Source organism: Copidosoma floridanum, unplaced genomic scaffold, assembly GCF_036245765.1.
Source record: "Copidosoma floridanum isolate Cflo_tuat_1 unplaced genomic scaffold, Cflo_Japanese_pri ptg000001l, whole genome shotgun sequence".
Classification (NCBI taxonomy): Eukaryota; Metazoa; Arthropoda; class Insecta; order Hymenoptera; family Encyrtidae; genus Copidosoma; species Copidosoma floridanum.
Window position 1 is genome coordinate 2,596,592 of NW_028321878.1, and position 23,114 is coordinate 2,619,705.

A 23,114-nucleotide genomic window follows, 5' to 3' on the forward strand; every position below is an offset into this window, starting at 1 on the left:
TTTCATAATTTTCAAGCCCCGAGATTTCGCCTTCAAGTGGGGTATCTCTGCCGATATATTTTTACGCGTCGAGCAGAGGGTTTTTTTTTTTTTTTTTTTTTCGAAACCAAGCGCTGCACCCTCGCGATGGACATTTTTTTCGTTTGCTCATTTTTGAGCACAGCGTCGGGTAAACTCGTATTCGCGTAACTCTGGAAATTAAATTGGCCTGCTTCGCAACGAGGATTTCGGACAGAGGTATACATGCACACGTGGGTTGTAATTTGCATTAGGTACGGGCTCGGCGCGGCTTACTTTGCCGGTGTAGGTATAACAGTTGTACCGTACCCGCATCTCCGAGATCCCAATCAACGTGCTCGTGGAAATTGAAACTATTAGGGTTATCGGTATGCACGGTAATTACGACGCAGTTACCGATTTTGCGTAACAAATGATGCCCAACAACAAATAGATACGCGTGGATAATTAATTAACGAATGAAAATTTCCACCGGACGATTATTGGCACTCAGTACAAATTCCCAACAATATGGCCCGTGTCGCACAGTTCGCGCCACACGCTTAACAAAAGTTGTAGCGGCCATACAGCGTAAATAAAATTAAAATCCAAGGATGTACAAAGTGACACGTGGTACCTGTGCGCGCATGACAAAGGCAATTTAATTACAGGCCGAGGCCGGTGGATATCGCGGGCAATAACTCTCCCGGCGCGTGTAGCCTATACCACTGCTATACGCTACTGGTACAACAACTGCTGCCCGTGTAGCGGCGCACCGGAGCTCGATAGCTGCGGACACGAATATCGGGGCCGATCAACCCGGAGGCTCTGCATCATCGACTGCACGACGACAGGGGCCGGGAGGGGGGGGGGAGGATGAAAGCCCCGGGGCCGTGAAGTCCTTTGATTTAATGCCCCGACCACCACCGCCGCCGCAGCTGCCGGACGCTATCTCGATCTCGGTAAGTGCAGTCTGACCCACCAATCTTTTTTTTTTTTTTTTTTTTTTTTTTTTTTGCTCGAGCTCGGACACGGGCAACAGCTTTTTTGTCCTATGCTCACGTGCACCGTTTCGTTAACCACGAGGGCACCAACCTGCGAACAATGGCACTTTTGCGGTGTGATAAACGCCACTTTGTGAGCTCATCGTTCGCGACGGAAATCGTCTTCGTCCAGCCCCATCTGAAAATCGAGCCACCCGTGCCATGAAAAATGTTTCCGTGGATTAGTCGCGATTCCTGCGATGCTCTTAGCGAGGCGCCAGCAATGCAAGAAAGGAGCGAGAGAAAACGGCACTGTACCAGCGAAAGGCGAATCCGTCCAACTTTTTCCTCACTGTATTGTACGCGCGGAACAGCCTGTCCCGGAGGGGGATGGTCGCGCCGGGGCATCGGGCGTGCGAAATTTAATTAAAACTTCAGCCCCAACCCGTTTAGCGCCGTTTCTTTCTCCGCGTGGGGGAGCGGCGCCCGGAGCTACAGTCGACGAAGAAAGGAGAAAAAAGGTCACGGGGACAACGGGTAAATAACGGCCAAGCTGGAAAATCGCTCGTAGCGTTTGTTGCTGTACGCGTGTTGCCTTGTCAGAAGCGACGCGGAAACAGTGACGACACACGATGATGATAATAACAATGACGATAAAACTCGGACTCGGCGAAATTCGTAACAGGTGGCGTCGATTGCGCAGTTGCGGTCGCGAGTCCAGCGTCACAGTCGTGGCAGCGATGAAATTCGGATTCATCGAATTACTTCTGGATAACAAAGTTTAAAAACGGCACGCGATGACGCGGCTCGATTTGAGAGTTAATACGAAACTCGACAACGCGAGGTTCATGTCTATTTGACAGTTGCTCGAGCCTCGTAGCATGGATTATTGGGGGGAAAAAAGAAAAATTTCAATGCAAACCATAAAGTTACCAAAATAGCTGGTGTTAAATTTTACCGTGAAAGAGAGGCCTTACACTTGTAGAGTACAGATAGCAGAGGTCGAGGCAAAAAATCAGGAGGCTCAGCAGGTGTGCCCCTAACAGGAATGCATCGCCGAGTCGCAGTGGTCTGGGCCGGGGATCAACTAATCCCGAACTTTCCCGCGATGGGGAGAATTTTAATTAAACTATAATTGCGTTGGAATTAGATGGAAAATTAATTGTACGGGTCCGCGGGAGGTGTTGCAGTCGCGGGGACTAGTCGTGGCTGTAGGCTTGCGAGAAAATTCGAGGCTTTACCGCCTCCTGGGATTAAGTATTTATTTTCAAGAGACGCTTCTTGTACACCTCTCTCAGAGAACACCTTTGTTCGTCATCATATTTATTAATCTCTCGTACATCCTGTATTTATGTTAAACTGACGAAATGTATTTAAAAATCAAGGGGTGGGTGTGTATGTGCGCGGGTCCTTTTAACGACTTATCAAGAAGATATCCCAGGTATAAGTAGTACTTGGTATCCCGCTAGCTATACGCGTCCAAATTCCAGCAGCAGATTCCCGAGCGTGGGAGCTGAGGGGGATGGGGCTGGTATATTAGGATTCCCGGGCACGTAATTGCCTCCTCCTCTTCAAGGGCAAGGAAAATTACTCGTCGAAAGGGGGGGGGGAGATGCTGGTCCCCGTTGAGCTTCCTCTTCCCTCGATATGGTATCAGAGATGAGTTGCATTTAAAATCACGCACTACCACTCCGATAGAAGAGGGGGTGTTAATTTTTACCCGTTTTATCGACAGGCAGTTCGAACGAATGCATTACGCGCGAGGCTCGTAAAACCATCGGGCCGACGCATTAGCGTATCGGGCTCTGTAATCGGGGATAATGCATTTGGCGTCGCGCGGATGGCCGGCTATTGTGGATTGTTCGTAAAAATGGAAAATCAGGAAAGCGCTCGACTGTCGGAGCAACGGGAGATATCGGAGGGTAATGACCGGTTGTATGGAGCTGTTTCGACTCGTAAAGAGCCCGGCGTTCGCTCGTCGTAAACATGTATATATACCCTGGGGTGGCTAAGCCAGCGAGGCTGTAAAGGCAAATTGAGCAAACGGACTTTTGAGTGAATAATCGAGACTTCAAATTTTTGTTGTAGTACTTTTGCTAATACCATGCACCCGACATATACATATATGGTCGTAATGTGCTCGACTTAAGCCCCACTCGTTTAATCGAAAAGACAACCTTTATTTTTTTAGCTTCGTCCTGAATTATGTTGTTATCGCAGAGGTCGATGACTGAACCATTTGAAATTAAATAACCTTTTTTTTTTTTTTAGGGTACAAATTTGGGTCCCCTAGGTAAATATCTACGTAGAAAATAACGGTAGAGTAGATGGAAATTTCACACTATACAATATATATTGTTAGTCCATAAAAACCATTGAGTTCTTGGATACACAAGTATTACCAACAGTTCGACTGCCCAATCAAATTTTGGTACTTCAGCTTTAACCCCTGTTTTTGTACGTTCACCCCGTCTTGCAATCGTTGGGTGGAAACACACACATTTTTTCATTGTAAAACATAAACTGGCTCGCTACAGTACTTATAAATTTTCCCTTGTCTTCGAGGAGTTATGCCAATCATTAAAATAATTCCAGATCCAATTGAAAGATCAATCGATTGGGCAAAATCCCATTGTATTAGTCATGCACGAGTTTGCTCGCCTACCCCTGCACATAGACGTTAGAATCTATTTAGCGTGACAAATGATACACTATTACCCAACGAGAAAGTCATAAGATTCATGAACGTGAGCGAAATAAATAATTCATACGCCGTAATAAAATCTGTGCTAGTTCACCAGCTGTATTTCCCCTCTCGTTTCGTATATATCTACGTTTGAAACGATATTGATTACGATTAGCTTGTGCGCCTCGTAAAATGCACCCGCTTATATTTATCTACAAGACCGAGTATTGACATCTGCCCTTTGAGCTCATCGAGAATACATCAAAGTCCACATCTTGCCTCATCTAATAACTTTACATGAAATTGGGTTTTTTTTTTAATGAAATGTAGATCCATATCAATGTGAAAAAAAAAAAAAAAAAAATGAATTTCACAACGACTCGTCGGGGAACGAATGCCCAAGGGAATTTAAAGCATTTGACGCACAAGCTCTGTAAAGTAAAGCGCCGAGCTGCTCGTTGATTTCCAATCGCGTTGTTGCGCCGGTTACATTCCCACGTGCCGGTGTGTGTGTGCACTGTAAACGCGCCATTCCGAGACGAGCTGTTTGCTCGACGACTGTGCACCACTTCGGAAAAGGATCGGGTCTACAGTCGGCCGCGCTGTACTCACCAAAAGTGGAAATGGGTTATTTTCCGAATCGCTGTAGATATACTCTCTACTCCCCTTGGTCCCTGGTAATGGCTTTGTCGTATTTAATCCTCTTTCGGAAAGACGAGGCGATACGTCAGTAAAGTATCTTCTTTCGACGATCGATCGATACTGCCCCTCTTTGTTTCACCTGCAAACAGAGAATAAACGTTTTCTCCTTCTTACAATGGCCTACACAATTCAACGGAATGGCTAAATCGATGGGATAGGGCATTTATTGGTCGTGCGTAAGGAACACCACCTCACTCGTAAATAATGATTTCCAGGAGCATTTGGGGCATCCAAACTGTGGAAGTGAAGCAGCGCGCCATGTTAACACAAAAAAACGGCGATGGTGTTGAACAAAAAAAAAAAAAAAAAGAAAAAAAAGCGTCGAATGAATTATTCACCGGCATTGAAAGTTTCCGGAGGTGCACCAAAGAGGATAAGTATAAGGAACCATTTCGGTTCGGTTCGCGGGGCCAACTTTGCGCGAAATCCAAAACGCGCGCGTCTCTGCCGGCAAAAACTTTCCGCCAACGGAATCGACGTGGCGCGTATTTTTCGAGTGGCAACAACGGCGGCAGCTCTCTTGTATTATATACGCAGCTCGCCCATTGAAACACTCGTTGAGAGAGTACGAGGGCGCTGGAATGCGCGTCACATCCCGCGCCAGAGCACCTTTTCAGAATCCACCCGTGGTGGCGGGGGGCTCTTTTGATTTTCCCCCAGCCGAATGACAAGCCCGGCTTGGAAAAAGGCAATTTTTAAAACTTTGCTGATACACCGGGATCAGGATCATTGGCTGCCGGAGGGAGAAAAAACGCCGAAGAAACCTCGTTACGAGACTCGCGCATTATGACACCCAATGACGCGCGGTAGGAAAACTTTAATGTGTATAAATCTTGTTTTAAAGTTTCAGCCGCGTCACCTATTTTTTTTTTCACCCCCGCAAGAGAAAAAAAAAGGGGGGGGGAGGTAGAAACTCAGTGGGCAACGAGACAGACGGGCGAAATGGTCGGTGTATCGGGAGCGTCACGCGTCGTCCCGGGAAAACCCCGGCAGCGTCGTACGGGGGGACGTCACGTGTAGGGTATACCTGGCAACTGCTGCGCGGCTCGTACAGTGCTGCAAACAAGAAAAATCGCACTCGCGTCGGTCACTGGCGGAGCGTGACTCGGTCAACCCGGAAAGGGCTCTCGGGTCTTTAGCAAAAGGAACGGGACAACTGGACCTGGAAATTCGTTTACGTATAGCTCGTGTGTATACCTGCGCGCGGGCTTTTCACGCTTCACGGACTCGCCGAGACAGGAGACGGGGACGCGTGTTTGGGGGCTAATGAAAAACAATCGGGACACGCTCGGGCGTTTAATTGCATTCCTTCGACTGTCTCGGTAAAAAGAAGAAAAAAGAAAGCCATTACCACGAATCACCTTAGCTCCGACGAATCGAGGGGGATGCGCGAAATATAAAAATCCATACTGTAAATGTTTGACAGTTTGTTCGATCACGCGACAAAATAAATCGTTAGCTGCAGTGTACGCGATACATTGAAAGAAAAGAATGTGGGAGAACCTGCCAAAAGCAAACAGAGGGAAGGACGCGCAGAGTAGTTTGGCTCGTCACTCGCGTCTCTGCTAATTGCAATTTTTATCCGACATCCAAGTTGAACTGTACAGGCACGTCGGAAAATAAAATGGAGCAAGACGTATAAAAACAGCGAGAGCGTAATTACGTTTTTTCCCCCTCCCCACCTCGCTCGTCTTAGTTTGTCACGTGCTTCTGTATCGTGTTAAAGTCGATTGCAATCGAGTTGGGCAATTTTGTGAAATTCATTTTCGATAGGTCATTAATTTTTCGTCAAGTATACCTTCATTTTGTCTTTTTTTTTTTTTTTCTCCTCATCTTAGTGGGCCCGTAAAACCAATACCAACTGGAAATACCTTGAGCAATGGCTTACCCTACGTAAAAGTATACAGCCTGTGACACAACTATGGGGAAGCACGAAAGGAAAATTAATGCTCAAAAAATCTAAAGGTGCTTCGACCTCGACTTGTTTGAAAAAAAAAACGGTGTCCACAGAACGGTGCTCGTGAAAAAAGCTGGCAAAATAGGGGAAATATGCAAAGTGCGGTGGATGCTGGAATATCAATGCACACATTGTGCAGCAGGGGCTTCCGGAGAGACAGGCTCGGAAGGAAAAAAAAAAAAAAAAATAGAGAGACGGGGATGGATCTTAGCTCGGGCCTCTTCGTCTTTTGCTTTCGTTGCGAAATTCCTCTCGCGCACCGCATGAATTTTCGCTGCTCGAGAGCTGTATAGGGGGAGCTCCGTCGCCTTCTAACGCTTAAGAAAAGCGTTATACATCGCACAGCTCACCAAAGTGGAGAAGTTGGAGGAGTTTTTCAAGGGGGACGCGCGACGTGTACGAATTTGCATGCTTAAGAGCTGAGAGCCGATTTTGAATTGGTAATGTAAATATTGGAAACGGATTTCGGCCGATGTATAACGACGTCCCGCGAGGCTTCGTCAAAATGTATCGATTTTTTAATAGGCTTCAAAAAGTTTAATTTTTTTTTTTATTACGTTTGTTTTGTTTCACTTACCTCCGATACATACCGATGGCTGGCCTGAATTTTCTTTTTCTCGTAATATTGAAAACAATTTTTTTTTTTTTCTTTTGCAATCCGTAAAATGGGAAAAAGTCACGAATGGCATCGTTTGATAACGTAAAAAATCGATGGGATCGGAAACGTTAAAGTCAAAAGCTGTATATTGCAAATCGATACGGCTCTTTTTCTTTCGGATTGGAGGGCTCGAGCGAGAGCCCCGGATTAATCATGTAAAAATCATTGTTTCACACGAAAGCAATTTCCTTGAAGCTCTCCCAAGACACGAGTATTGTTTCATACCCCCGACAGTTTAAACACAAAAATCTAAAATAATGACAACCATCCACCTGGGGGGTGGCAAAGTATGTAAAGTGAGCCCGTTTATTATAGTAACTTCATCATCGCTTCGAGAAACTCGAAGGAGTCGTGGTTGCCTTGAGGGTAATCGACTTTGTTGGCCGTTGAACCGTGACTCAACGGGGGGTATTGAATGGTTCACGCGTATGGACCAAAGTAGCTGCAACAACAAAAATAACGCGTATTTGATGAAAAAAAGGGTACCGTTGTATAATCTAAAAAGTCGAAAAGATAGTGTGAATCGTTTGGCGAGATTAAAAAAAGATAAAAAAGGAAATGTATAGTAGTTGCAGCACACGTGTCGTCGCTGCGAAAGGGTCGGTTTTAATAAACTTTGCATAATTTCGTTCCCACCGCTTGTCCCTCCCGACACTGACACCTTAATTCGACCGCACGAGTTTGCCCACTTCCCACTCCAAAAAACCGAGTTTTCGCCGCGAAGCATCAACCTACAAAAAAAAAAAAAAAAAAAGAAAAAAAACTTGTGATTCCAAAGTTTGACCAAAACCCTCACTGTTCCCCACCACATTTAGTTTTGCTTCGAGAATGAAATCGACACCCCCCACGCGCCCCATTTCAGGTGCCGGCTCAACGTTTAAGACCATCGTAATCTGATCCCCATCGTTGCCATCTGCAGCGAAACATTGTCATATAATAACACGCTCGCACGGAGCTACGTCGTTTAAAGGATTACGGTTACGGGAGCAAACGTCATTATCGGTTAACGAGCTAACGTAGCTTCAATTATACGCAGGCTCCGTGCAAGTGTGTGATCCGGGACGCGGGAATCGGTAGCGAAAATCGATGGTTCGGGGTCTTGGCCAAAGTAGCTCTGCGTTTCTCTCAAGTCGCGTAAATTCACTTGCACATCTTTAGTAGTAGGGGGGGGGGAGTTGGGCACGAGAAACAGAGTGCGAGGGGAGGGGCCGATCGAAAAGAGATTTCAAGCCGGATTCGAGGGAACACTCCCAGTGATCGTCACGGCCATTATTCACGAGCCGGCGGCGACGACGACTGCTCCTTAGCATTTAAATGCCACTCGTGTTCCTGCAACTATCGCATTGCTACTTTTCTCGCTGGAGCCAAGGAGAGAGACGCCGAGGGTGAAAAAAAGTCAAATGAAGTCGCACGGCCCTTTCTCCTCCTCCGGCAGGTGCGTGAGATTTAAGGGACAGATCTGCAGATTCCCCCGGAGATTTTCCGACCCCGGCGACACTGATACCCCATATTCCGTATCACAACATTTCCATCCCTTCGGCTCGGCCTCGCTGCCGGATTTATGCGCTGTCTTTTTTCGCCCCGTTTCTCGGCTCCTTCCCCTCTGCGTGGCTATGTTTTTTCCCCGCGCTACTCCCTCCTCTCGGCGAGATCGGTACGCGGGTAGGCAGTTTTTTCGGGGATTACTCTAGGGTAATCCGTTCTGCCTTCCTTCCATTCGTCTCGATGGAAATAACGCGCGCCCGTGCAATTACACCCAAACCGGATCGGTGCTCTGAGTGAAAAAATTACTCGGTGGGTACAACCATAAGTCATTTGGGGGTAACAATAACCGAGACTATACGCACTCGAGCCCATCGTAGCTTCCCTCTGTTTTAACTTAACATCAAAGTTTGTGCACCGCGTTAGCAAAGTACACGGGAAAGGCACACAAATACAACAACTGCCGAAACTTTGCCCCGTTGTAATCTCTCGACGATGACTTTCGGTATTTCCAGCTTAATCAAATTGCCCGGCCTCAAATGCCGGATGTTTTCGCGTTTATTGCGTTTCAGGAGCAACCGAAGGATAATAAGCAAGCCACACATCTCGTTACTCGCGAAATTGCAAAACGAGTTGGGCGATTGCGCACTTTATTTCGTTTCCGTTGTTGATACGACAGCTCGTTCGTTTGTTCATTTAATTTTCCTCGCTTGAGTAACCGCGACTTTATGAGTAACCCTCGCGAGGTACGCGTGACCTTAATTTGACCGAGCCAAAGTATCATAACGGGGGCGCGTGACTCGCGTCCTCGAAAAAACAAGGGCAAACAAAAAGCCTACACCCCACCGCGTGTGCAGAGTATATACTCGGTACATAACGGGTCATCCATTTGGGACAGATGTACAAGCGCATAAGTATTGTGTTGCGGGATATCTCCGATAGCCCAGCCCCCGCTTCCCGGGTCTGCCCGTACCGCTATACTCACTGCGGCTCGGGATCGATTCCCTGTCTGTTTCTTCTTCTATGCACGTCGACAAAGGATCTTCCGTCGCTTGAAATAAAAGGCCAGCGGTATGTTTCTGTGCTCGCGTGTGTGCCGTCCCATCCGATTTTATACTCTTCCCCCCCTTTTTCGTCGTCGATGTTTCCACTTCCTTCCTTTTTTTATGTGATCAGTTGCTGCTGCATCTTTTTCGACCTCCTCCGTCTTTTTCAACCTGGAACCTCGACAAATGCAAATACGCGGGAATCGGGGATTCGTCTCCTCTTCCTCCCTCGTGCGAATATGAAATTGGTTTTTCGGGACTTGTAGGGGGCAAAAGTCCTCTTTGGAAACAACGTCTGTGAGATTTTTTGATTTTTTATAACAAATTAAGTTCGAGAAGCGCAGGAGTACTGGCTCACGCAGTAAATGTTTACGACGCAGCAGCGGCGCCGGAATCACGTCGGGTGTCATAATCAAAAGCAGTAAAGTCCGACGAGGCGATGATTAAAATGCAAATGCTCGACCGAATGAAAATTTTAGTCCTAACGTCGGCCCCGCGCGAAAGACGCTCTCCGAGAGATGAGGGGGGGTACACAGTACCCCAGCCCCAATTAGAATTACGATGATTAAACTGCTTCTAAGTTTCATTTCTCGCGTTTTCTCCTGCGTTTTTCTCCCCCCCCCCCGTGTACCCAAGATTTTTAATTCCACGCGCTCGCGCCGAGGAAATAAAAGAGAAGCAGCTAAAAATTTTCCTGCCGTTACTTTGCCCCCACGCGCAAACGTGCCATCGGGGGGGCTGGCTTTAATTGCCCTCCGTTAACCTTACACACCTCAAAGGTATTGCTCGTTTGCGCGATAAAAACAAACCGGGCGTCCTGATTAAAAGAAAGACTGGATCAACTCCCCGGTGGTGCAGGTGTCCATGCAATTGTCAAGGCTCGGTTTGATGCGTCGATAAAAATTGGGCCCTCCTCCCCTTCCAAAATCCGAAGTGGTGATTTCGAGGGGTTAATTGTGACGTGGGGGATTCTCGAGGGCTATAGCGATATTAATTGTATAGAGTATATGGAGATTGGTCGCTACGGCCTAAAAGCTTCGCAAATCCGTTTTGTTTCGAATTAGGGTGAGCAATTTTTGGCTGGAAATTCCTCCGGAGCTTCTTCCAGCGGCCTCGTCTCTGGAAGTACAAACAGCTGGGGGAAAACGTTTTAAAAAGTTGTTGCGCGTAAAAGTCAGCTTGATGAAATTTGATAGAGAGAGTGCGCGTTGAATATTCATCCGCCGTGTACGCCGGGAGGGTAAACAGTGCGCGGGGCAAGGATGGGCACGCGTGCGGGAGCTGATGTCTTTGAAAGGACAAAGAACAGCAGCCGAGCGCTCCGAGATGAGTTTTTTTTTTTTTTTTTTGGAGGAAAAGAAGAAAAAAAAGGATTCAACTTTCAGTCTTTTGTAATGGAATCAAGACATTAGGGAGATTTACCGTTGTCGCAGTCAACTTCTCTCTCTAGAGCGTATTAATTTGAGCTTCTTTACTTGGCTGGCCCACCTTTACTTGCCTCGCTATAATTACGATCTAGAGTCTTGGAAAAAATTTTCCTCGTAAATTAAATAACCCGAGCGCATTTAGTTCCCTCTGCTGGATTTGTGACTTCAACTGGTCTTTGACGAAAATATGAAAAAAATGTAGTTTTTTTTTTTTTTTTTTTTTTCAATTTACCGTACGAATGAACGGAAGCGTAATGAAAATCGTCCGAGTGCGAAATAATTAAAACGATTCAACTGGAAAGTCGCGCAAAACCACCGTCAGTCGTTGTAAGTAGCGATGACGTCGTTGAGCGCCTGAAAGGGGGTCGTTAAGAGCTGTTGCCCGATCGAGACGGGGATGAGGGGCAAAAAGGAAAACACGACTTTTAACGCGTGTTAAGACGAATTCCAAGGTCTATCGAGAGATTGACGCAGTTTAATGGGCTGCCGACCGGGAGCTCCGAAAGGCCAAAGGGCGATGATTAATCTCTGCAGGGCCGCACTTGGGGGGGGGGGTGGAATGGCAAAGACGTCGATGGTTCTTTTACGTTTTTCGAATCGCTTGAGCAGCAGGGCGCGATAAATCCACCCTTTGGACCCACTCTCTCCTCCCTTTTTACCACCGCGGTAACACTCGCGAGAGATAAGATGAAAAAAAAAAAAAAAGTTCGATTAATCGCAGACGTTTTTTTTTCCCTCCACCCCCTTTTCGGCGAACGACGTGAAAAATGTAAATCGCTGGTCATACAAATAGAAATGGTCGAGCTGGCCCTTTGATCCCTTAACAAAGAGACGCGGCTCCGGTGAATATATGCCGATATTCGAGGGCAAGACTGATCACCCACTTTTTGTGCCTTTGACCCATTTAATCCATCACGCGTTATCTGCCGGTAATTACCGAGACCGTCGTCTCGAAACCCAAAGAAGCATAGAGGGGGGGGAGGGAAAGAAAAAAGAAAATTACCCTCCAGCATCAGAGCTGCCTGTGCTTTTTAATTTTCCTGAAAATAAACAGCAGCAACGCAAGCCTAAAAAAAAAAAAAAAAAAAAGAAAAAAGAAAAAAGAAAGAAGCGCCGGTCAGTGGTAGAAGCAGCAGGTCTAAGGTGTTGAATAAAAGCACTTTATCATCAGGGGGATGTAAATATGTAAAAACGTGCCCGAGAGTACACAAGAGTATACACAGGGAGGGGGTACGCGTATAACTAGAGAGGGTGAAAAAAAAAAAAAAAAGAGAGATCCCCGAGTGGCCGTGTAAATATTCATGGGGCCGAGAGGGCGGAGGCTAGCGAGCCGTGCCCTGTAAAAAGACGGACGCCGACGCGAATAGGTGGTAAGAGCCCGAGAGCCCTTCTATATATCTCTCTCTTTCTCCGCTGAAACTCGGCGGCTCGAAGATTCAGGGGGTTGATTAAAATTTTACGCGGCTGCAGCGTTGTGTGTATATACTGTAAGCGTTGGGGGTGGCAAGTAGGTTGCGCGTAAACACACACTCCCACGCGCTCGTTTACGGTATAGAGAAGGGAGGAGGGGCTACATGAACGCGTGATGAGCCGGTGGCTAGAGCGAATGCAACTCGGCGATATTGCAGCGTAGTTTCTTTGCCGCTACAGCAAGGCATTAGCCGTCGTTAGCGTCGGACTCTGCGGCGACTGGAGCCCTTCTTCCTCCTGCCGGCTAATGACTAGCTGTTGTAATGCGAGTAATCGTGATGTGTACGGGTGGAATGGGCACCGCAAGGAGGAGGGCGTGGAATTGCAATGAATACCTCATCGCTGTCTCTTACTTGTTTGTGTACATTTTTTTTTTTTTTTTTTTTTTTTTTTTTTCACGCACCTGATGATCATTGTATACGTTCAATCAATTTCGTCGATCAGTCTTTTGTACCATTGAAAAAAAACTTTTTCGATTATCGTCATCCAGTAAAATCTCACGCGCTTCGTGGAAACGGGTATTAATCGTAGCATCGGTATACACAAAGTCCTCGAGAAGAGAGAAAGAGAGAGGAGGGGAAAAAAAAAACCAATAAAAACTCGTCGATATACCAGAGCAGAGTTTCACGAGGACGATAAACCCGTAGTTTTCAAATAAAAACAAAGGCTCACACAACCGCAGCAGAATCGCAGGGGTGGGTGGAAAATTTTTTTTTCTCCCCGAAGTGTCAAGTCGTGATATGGAAAAATGAGAAGAGCACGAGGGAGGGAGGCGTACATATAGGTATATGTAGGTTGTTCACAAAGGGGCATCATTGTCGACGGAAAATGAAAGAGTCGGCGCGTTTCCTCTCTCCATGGTACATTTTTATTGTTAAGTGAAACAAACGTAGATGGAAAGTGCAAGAGATGGGGCGGGTTGTTGATGAGTGTCGGCGCATTGAGAGCGAGAGAGAGAGAGAAGGGTATCATTGTTCGTTTCCAGGCCACGAGGACCATTTTGGCTATTGGGTATGGAATGATTGTTTATAATATTGACAAATGTACTTGTCACTGAATTGTGCGTTTCAATTTCCAAGACTACTGTTAAATAAGGGATAGCCAGTGGATAACTTATTTACCTCTTCTTTTAAGCACTTATGTGTAACAGTCGTACTGCATTTTCACTGGAGCAAAAAAAGTAATCACCTATCATATGATCGTTGGATACCATGTGAAACATCCACTTTTTTCCGATGGAATAATTTGCAGTGCTGAAAAAGAGAACCATTGGTTTTTCAGAAATCGCAATCAAGTCTGTAAGTGCGTAATCAAGTTTTCGGACTAACTCGAGAAATTTTCTTCCGATTGAGCTCAAAGGTAGATTGCTTCATTGTACTACTGTAATGTTACTGCTTGCAATTGAAAAGATTCCAGAAAAGCAAAAAGAATTTCAAGCGTTTCCACAACAGAGTTACAAATAAGAAAATAATACGTTTTCTTTGCAACTTGCAAATTATCTTGTACATGAGTTCTTGCAGATCTCATTGAAATGGTAATCTTTTTTACTGTTAACTTCTCTCCACGAATGAAAATAAACACTCCAGATGGGGTTTGGATGTAAGAGTTTGGTAACATCGATTGATATAGTATCGAAGCGTTTCGTTTGTCCCATAATACCTCGCGTAAGAATTAAGTAACACCCCAACAGCTGGTTGATGGCACGGTTCGTAAAAAGAAACGTATTCCTGCGGTTCAGCTCAAATTCCTCGTACCTCGCTCGACTTGCTTTGTCGCTTTCTCGTATTACTTGGTCACTTGTCTCCTCCCCGCGGCCGCTCACCCTTTTAATTTTATATCCAGATACCCGAGCTTCCGCTTTCGACGTGCACTCCACAAAATAGTACAAGCACACACCCACGAAGTTCCCACGCACTCCCGAGCTTCGATAAAACACTCGAGCGCGGCTGATTTATCTGCACTGGAGGTTATTAATGGAATCCTTGGTCCCACGTGGAAACGCGCCAGCTAGCCACAAGCAAGCGTAGCTCGTGTACAGCAAGACTCGTGGGATCCAAGAGTCCGCACAAAAGAACTCCCTCGCGTGACCATTATTTTTCTACCCCGGCTCTCTTACGGCGCCCCAGATTTCGCGCGTCCCTTTCACACTCGCCGCCTTCCTTATTATATTTCGCCGGTCGTCCTCGAATTGGAGAAACCGACTCTGCTGTTGGCTCTTTTTACTCCGGCGAGTCTTTACTTTCGTCCCCTTGTTTGCGTGGTTTTTCTCTCATCGTGTTAACCCCTCCGACACGAAAAACCCCTACACTCGTTTTACGAGCAACAAAGTCAACGGCCAAACGTTATTTTTTACTCCCCAAAATCCGAGGAGTGAAACAAATTATTTCCATCGAGGTCATTTGGATATTTGATAGTCCCACGCGCAGTGTTCGTTGGGACGTGACATTGATTTTTTCATTAGTAAGCATTGTACCACTCCGGTACACGTCGTCAAAATAATGAAACTACCGTATCATTTTGAGATCACCCCGACAATTACGTTGGCTCGTGGTCACGTAGCTGCTGTCGGCCGTGCTTACATTATACACTGGCATGGCGTGAATAATGAGCACGTTTTCATCGGCTCTCGTGATGTACATTCTCGACTCTGTACTACTTCCTCGTCGTTTTTTTTTCTCTTTTTTTCTCCTTTTTTTTTTTTTATGTATACAAGGCTTAATATTTCCCTCCAGTAGTCCTTACAAATAGCCATGATCTCGCACGAACGCCGTTCCTTTCGTTTTTCGTCGTTACTGGCGAATTGATCCAACGTCTGACCGTATCTCGATCTATACTATTTAATGACTGGATAACATAATTTTCCACCGCTACACGCTTTGACCCTAATGTTCGAGGGCGATTTAATTACGAGATCACGCAACGTGAGTATACAAGTATCGTCAAACCTCGTAAAAAATAAATCCACGTTGGGACGACGCAGCGAGACAAACTTCTTTTTATAGAAACACATCATGTATACGTGCACGCAGCAGCGCCTGAATAGCCGGTTTGTAGTCGCTAATGGAGAAAGAAACCATAGATACCGTGCGCGTGGGAGTATAACGGATTTTCTCTCTCTCTCAGCACGTCTCTATTGTTGTTTTGTTCACTATAGGGGAGAATCGCACGTGATCTCGGGTTTTTTCCTTCCTTTTTCGTTATATTCAGTGCAGCGACGTCTTTCTCTCACGAGGCGCGTGATCCTCGTTCCACAGCAGTATTTACTCGTACCAATGTAACGTCCCGTACGCTGGTGGTACACCGATCGTACAGCTGCAGAGACACACCTATTCAACCCAATCTGGTTGAGCACTTGGACTACCCCCCGCATATTATTATCCACCGTTGGTTATATCCAGAATATCTCTATTGATGGCGCATTTGGCTAAAGCATATACGTGTATTTATAACGCCATCGTCGTTTCATTCCAGCATCTTTTTCTCATCCTTTTGTCCCCCTGGCAACACTTTGGCGACGCTCTTACTCTTGCCGTCTCGACTATTGGCTTTTTGCCGACCAGTTCGACGACGTTCAAGGAAGACACACACGCGAAAATACGCTTTCACGGTTCACCAGTGCTCGCACAATCAAGCAGGATTCAGCGTCCTGCCCTGTATGCTTGAGCGTCGCTGTTTCGGTTGATCGTCTTTTCGAAAGCTGCTTGACGGTCGTTTGAGGCCACAAGGAGCGGAGTCGCGTATAACTTTGTGCCACACCGGAGGTCTTGATTTTAAACCTCTCGCCCATCGGGCACACGAACATAGTAGTAGTGGTAGTAGTGCCAGAGTTAAAATAGGTACTTTTGAGCTGATGAATTTGGAGTGGTTGTCTTTTTTGCGCATCAACGATGCACAGGCTGCTGATTGTCGGGCCGATAAACCGGCATTGAATAATTCATACGGACCGCGGGTAATGATAGAGAAATGAAAAGAAAGAAAAAAAAAAAAAAAAAAAAACAACAACAGCAACGAGAGCACGAAAGTTTTAATAATGAAAGAGAGCTCGAGTACTGATTTCCTCGCGCGCGCCGAAGTAAAGCGGTAGGTATACGCACCTATCCGGCGAAGAGGGAGGAGAGCGAAAAAGAGGCTGGGAATGGAGACGTACAAGCGGAAGATCGGATCGAGTCGGCGAAGGTTGCAGTATAGAAGGGGGGTAGTCGTTGGAATTCCAGTCACGCGCGAGCGCCAACCAATGCAGCGTCTCTATCTACTTCCTAAAAGTTCTCTCAGACCGGCGATTCTCCCACCACCTGCTTTTTCCCTCTTGCCGCTTCTTTCTACGGTTTCGTGCCGCTGCTACACGCCCAAAGACAATGGGCTCGAGTGCCGCTCGTTTATTTGCAAATCGAACGGAGCTATCGCCTTGAAAACTAGATGAGCGGAAAACAAAAACAATCCACCCTTCCTCCCCCCGCCCCCCTTTTTTTTCCTGTGTCTCTTCGAGTACACTCGTGCTTATTCGAAAATAATTTTTTTTTCTCTCTCTCTTTTCACTCTACCAGCCCTTGGATTCTATTGTATGGCAGGAGGAGGTGCACTTCCGAAAATCAAATATTTAACCCTCTTTCCGCGAGTCGAATCAATTTCTTTTCTCCTCTTCCGCAACCTCTTCATTCTCCACTTTGCCAAAGGCGCGATCGACAACCTGTCCTTTCTCCTTGCCCCCACCCCCACCCTTCTGGTATTGTTCTCGCACCTCGGCGCGCGTAGTTTCGGTGAAACGTTCGTCAGGACGTATTAGCCGTGGTATACAGTTGCCGCGTCAATGTACCAGCCACTCCGTCTCGCTACGAGAAATTCGCGAGGGTGCATTTTCGCTCAACTCCTACTCCTCTCTGGGTGTGCATTGTTCGGGCACGTTGAGAGAGGATGGCATGATTCACGGCCCAAGGTACACAGATCCCCGGCGCTCGGGGCTGTTTCGGCTTAATGCATGCCGGCGCTAGACGTGTATCGAGTGGCGTTACTACCCCACTGGCGTTATTGCCCGTGGACGAGTTACCACACGCGAGTGTTGTTGGTCCATCAGGTGTGCGCCGAGAAGGGCTTTTGAGACTTACTTCGCTGTATACGCGTTACAGTGATCGTCATTAATCGTTCACGCTCTATCGGCTCTATAAACTCTGTACCTCGCTACTATATCAGTGTACTCTGTGCTAATATTACATGGCATTCGAGCGTGGGGGAGGCGTGCAGAGTGTAATAGAAAATACATTATGCATAGTCGCGTCGCGAGCTCGGAATACCGAAGGAGTTTCGGTGATGCCCCCCTGAAACTATACGATGGTCGCATGTTCACCGGTCGAAACGCCAGATGATATTTAACGAGGATTATGTGCGTTAAATTGCGCGTCGAGATAACACGTGGGAATAAGGTGAATCCCCGCGGTGTATTTATATAGCGAGCATATATATACGAAGACGACAACAACAACAACGGGTAGCTTCCTCCCATTCGCGATAGCAGCTAATCATTCGTCCGATTGCGATTCATTGTCTGTCTCGCGCGTGGCCCATTAGCTCGACAACTCGCGTGAACGTGCCCCCCTTTTACGCTCGTCGTTATACGCATCCGTGGATGCCGGTCGAGCAGTGCTCGAACTTTACTTGTCGCGCGTAAATGCATACGGCGCTTCGGGACACAACCGTCCCTCGTGAGTTTCGCTCATAATTGGGACGCTGTAGTTGCTGCCGATAAACTTGTGTTGCTGCAATTTAATCCGGATAATTGGCTGGATTCCAATAAAAATAGAGATTTTATCGCAGGCTGTTGTACAACCGGAGTTTTTTTCTTGCAAGTTACATGGGGTGGCTGTCGGTTGGAATTTCAAATCGCTGGAGTTCCAATGTGAGAAAAAAATGACATCTGGCGGGCGTCGCGGTAAAATTGCGTTATCGGCGGGTGAGGAAAAAAGGAGCTCGTGCAAGGGAGTCTCAGTTTATAAAATGCATTCCGTGCAGCCGATGTCGCGTGTGCACCCAACCCTCCCAAAGGGGCTTTCATTTACATAACGGAATGAATATCCATGACATGTTTGATCAGCGAGTCGCGACGCGAACTCGCACGCTAATTAACCAAATGGATGAGCGTGGCGTTGTTTGTGCATTTCTTTTTTTCACGCCAACGCCCTGTATACCACCGCGTCTTCTTCGCGGTATTGATTAATCGCTCTCGAGCAGCGGGATGTCTTGTTAATGAAGATTTTTCCGAAATACTCGTGGTTTTGTTTAACAATGAAGAAAAAGAAGAAGAACCGTCCATTTGTCACATTTTTTTTTCTCTTTTTCCGTAATCCTAAAAGTAACAAAAGAAAATTGTACGCTCTGAAAGACGCGAGCCTAATGACACCCAAAGAGCTTTTCCATCAGCTCTTACTCCCTCGGTCGGAGTATTGTATGCATCCATCGTTTTACTTTCACGATGGAGAAAAGAAAAAAAGAAAAGAAACAAAGCTACCCACTACTGGTCCTTTTATTTCCTGCAAACGGTGGCTAATAAAACCAGGCGACACAGGTATCCGCGCCAAGGACAAACATTGTTCTTGATTGTTCGGCGTGAGTCAGGGGTCGATTTCTCTAATCAAGTTAGATCAGCCCTCGCCGCGTCAAATGTAATCAACGGCCGCCGCAGCCAACTCTCCTTCGCTGACAAGAACACGAGGGGTATACAGAGGGGATGCATATACGCAGGAGAGTTTGCACAGGACGACGTAACCATTCCCACCCACCAGTGAGAAATCTCCCACTCTCTCCTGGTTCTCGGCTAACTCTTCCCTCTCGACGTGCTTGAACAGTCTCTCCGCGTAGCGCCACCCATGGGATACCACCACCTCTTCCTTCGCTTCGCTCGGCCGTTCAATTTGGTTGTGTTTGACGATCCCATTATCCTCTCGTTTTTTCATTACCCCGCTCCCAATGACTTTTTGCGCGGACGATATCTCCATCGCGGACGGGAAGGACCCCGTTGTTCTTTCATCGCTTGACCTATTGGTTTTTAGTTGATGCGCGAGCTTATAATCTCCCGGTGTGTGACAAGTGCCGATTCGGCTCTTCCTTCTCTGTAAGGCCACACGGTATACTTTCGTGTACCGATGTTCACGACAACCCTGTCCCGTGGCGTCGAAGGTTCCGTCACCGGTGAAATAAAATTTTAACGTCATCTTGCTCGAGAAATTGCTTTTTCCCCAACAAGACGATATTATATATATTATACCGTGCGCGAGGAAACTGCAGAAAAGTAGAGGACGAGGGGAAACGCACTTTCCTCGATAAATTCTCGCACTCAAGGCGATTGTCACTTTTCCAAAGAGGACTCGAAACTACAGAGTCGAATAAATCTCATTAACAGCTCGCCAATGCTGATTAGCCCCTTTTCGAATCATTCGCAGGTTGGGTGGTAAATCGAGACGGTGGGTGTATGCGTGTAGGTGCCATATATAGCTCGCAGTGGGAAATTAGAATAATTAACAGGGAGACTTTTACGAGTGGAGGTCGTCGCTCGCTTCGAGTCCTTTCTCTCTTCTCTCCGTTCGCGAGTTTCCGTTTCCTCGTACACGTATGTATGTGTATTATTATACGTATAGGTGGAGGAGTAAGTTTTATGCTCTCCCGAGAGGGCCGGTGAAACATTATCCTATCGGGTGGAGTTCTGCTCCATTTAACGCGTGAAATACACAGCAGTCGTGCTCTCGGTGTGTATGGCGAAAATTGAAAATCACTCGGCGATCGGCGTTACGCGACACGCCCTGGGACGGTATGTGTACGGTGTTGAGGAATGTAAGTCCCGACAGTCGTTAATCTCTCGCGCGTCGCTGTTACTCCCTGGATTTTTCCTCGCAGTTACTTACTCGAGCCCGTAGTTATTATCATCTTTTGCCATGATAAATAATCGTCACGTGTGAGGGGGGGGCCAATATCGATGTACAATAATTGTGACCAACTGCTCGGAAGAGATGGACGTCGAGTGTGCATTTTTTCACTTTCCTTTCCATCGCTGGTGGCTACCGCTTCCACTATGCGGACAGAGAGAATAATGCGGAGGTGCTCTCTTATCGGTCCCTTGTTTCCTCTGGACAATTAGAAGCGAGTAGAGGCTCTTTTTTTTTGTTTCCGACCCGACGTATAAAGTCCAACGCTCAGTGCTTTTCATACCCGGTGGGAATCAGCACGCGTAAGAATAATAATTATTATTATTTTTACGAGCCATCGTTGGGAGCGAAAATAGCCGAGCCAGCTCGCTGGCCGTTGTTTTACCATCGTGTTTGCTCTCCAAAGCTCTCTCCTCCGCTGCGAGCGAGTGAAATCGCGAGTTGAGTAAATTTTCGTCCTTCGACCTTTTTATTTTTGACGTATACAAAAGTTGATGGTGAAAATTTTTACGGGAGCTGTAATCTAGTTCTGTGCTGGTTTTTAGTTTACACCGGAGAGCATAGGATTTTAGGTGGTGGCATTTTTCATTTACGTCTCAAATTGAAATTTACGTCGGAAAAAACAACATTACCCTTTTCTTTGCATAAACACCTCGAATTTTTCTTTCAGGGATTTAAAAACGCGTATAATTTATGGAGATGATATTTTCTCGATCGCTTCCTCAATGCGTCAATGGATTAATTTACTCGGGAATTCCCGTCCTCTCCTTTTTCAGAATATTTAGAAAATTCAAGTCATTGGACCTATTAAATAGGAGCGAAGGAAAGGAAAAATTTCACGCCACCAAAAAATTTACACTCATTTTTACATCCGAAAGAAAATGCCGCTCCTCCTATCGGGCTTTCAAATACGCTACTGCAGAGTCGTTTTATCCAAAACACAAAAATCCCTTAACGCGCGCGTTCATAGAAATATTCCAGGAATCGCAAAAAAAAGAGCTTGGTATTTCTTCGTACTCTCGTGCGTTTTTACTTTCGAAGGTTGAACAAAGAGTATGACGTGCACGAGATGAAAAATCTCAGTTTTTTAGCACGAAAAAATTCTCAGACCTTTTTGCACGAGCAGCTGCGAGATGACATCAACCTTCCCGAGTACACGCGGAGCAGAGACAAAGTTCCAACCATATAGCATTGGGCGTATCCTCCGCTCGCCTCTTGTTCTACATGCTAATGCCTGTCCACTGAATATCGCGAGGAAGGGGCGTATTCCCCGCCCCCCAAAACGTCAAATCCGTCCAACCTCAGTTCTCCTCCAGAATCCAGTCAATTTTCCGGGCTAGGAGTTACTCGTGGCCGGAGGGAATAAAAATAACAGCCTGTTGAAACACGGATGGGGTGGACGCGAAAGATCGAGCTACGAAATAATCGTGAAAGAGGATCAGCAGACTCTCGTCCTCGGTGATCCTTTTAAACGGAAAAAAGCACGGAGACGAAAAAAAAGTTGATAGTAAATTCAGCCGAGAGACTTATATCCATTTCATCTTGGAAGGGCACGGGTCAAAAGGTGCCTCCAGGGGATGCTGACATTAGTCACTCGTGCCCAGTGATGCATCGAGAGGATGCCAGTGGTTTTTCAGCAGGACAGCCCGAGGATTTAATTTACAAATTGTACAGCTAGCTAGCTCTGCTCAGCCATTTTTGCTCATATAGGAACATACTGGCAAAGACCACTGTAAACCGAGTGTGCTCTTGTGTCGTTGAAATTTCAGCTGGGCAACATTCCGGGCACTCTCAAATTAGCATGAGGGACAAACGGATCTTTTCCTGAAAATTAAATTCTTGAAAAATGGTAGGTCTATGCTCTATGCTTATGATTTTCGCGAAACAGGTGAATTACGCGAGCATCGACTCCCATCGGTACGCTCACCATCGCCATTATCATTATCATTGATGTTTGTTTCGTTAAAAGTGTCATCATAATCAAGATGTTATTTACGGGCGTTTAAAAGTTAAGAAATTTTTCCTTATATAAATTTTAAATTATTAGCAGTCCCACTGCTTTGTACTCGCTTTTAATGGTATTCTGGACGCTCTTAGAAGATTATTTAGTTGTTAAAAGAATTTGTAAAGCAATAGCTAAGGCTTTGTTTACGTAAATTAAAAAAAAAAAATCTTTAATTTTTACTGATTTCAAATTAACGCCTTTTTAGCCATATCCCCATTATTTATGGAGATACGGGCGTTTTAAGTTTTGACAATTTTTTCTCATAAATATTTTGAATTATTAGCAGCCCCACAGCTTTGTACTCGCTTTTAATGGTATTCTGGACGCTCTTAGAAGATTATTTAGTTGTTAAAAGAATTTGTAAAGCAATGGCTAAGGCTTTGTTTACGTAAATTAAAAAAAAAGAATTTTTAATTTTTACTGATTCCAAATTAACGTCCTTGTTGCCATACCTCCATTATTTACGGAGATACGGGCGTTCAAAGTTTTGGCAATTTTTTCTTATAGAAATTTTGAATTATTAGCAGTCCTACAGCTTTGTACTAATCTTAATGGTATTCTAGACGCTCTCAGAAGATTATTTAGTTGTTAATAGAATTTTCAAGGCAATGGCTAATGCTAAGTCTACGTATATTAAAAAAAAAGAATTTTCAATTTTTAATGATTCCAAATTAACGCTCTTTTTGCCATATCTCTATTATTAACGGAGATACAATTTTTTAAAGGTTTGGCAAGTTTTTCTTATAGAAATTTTGAATTATTAGCAGTCCTACAGCTTTGTACTCGCTTTT

At 45.8% G+C, this 23,114-nt stretch overlaps 1 protein-coding gene across 3 annotated transcripts in view; it reads left to right on the forward strand.

Annotated features, from left to right (window-relative positions):
- Positions 1-23,114, forward strand: part of LOC106640398 (zwei Ig domain protein zig-8) — a 73,464-nt gene that overhangs the window by 13,279 nt on the left and 37,071 nt on the right. Inside the window, exon 1 of one of the 3 annotated variants that reach the window (XM_014354426.2) lies at positions 874-959. The exons of the other annotated variants lie outside the window; for them this stretch is intronic. The gene's annotated coding sequence lies outside the window, so the exon portion shown is untranslated. Of the gene's footprint in view, positions 1-873; positions 960-23,114 lie in introns of those variants that run through there. 3 annotated transcript variants of the gene reach the window in all.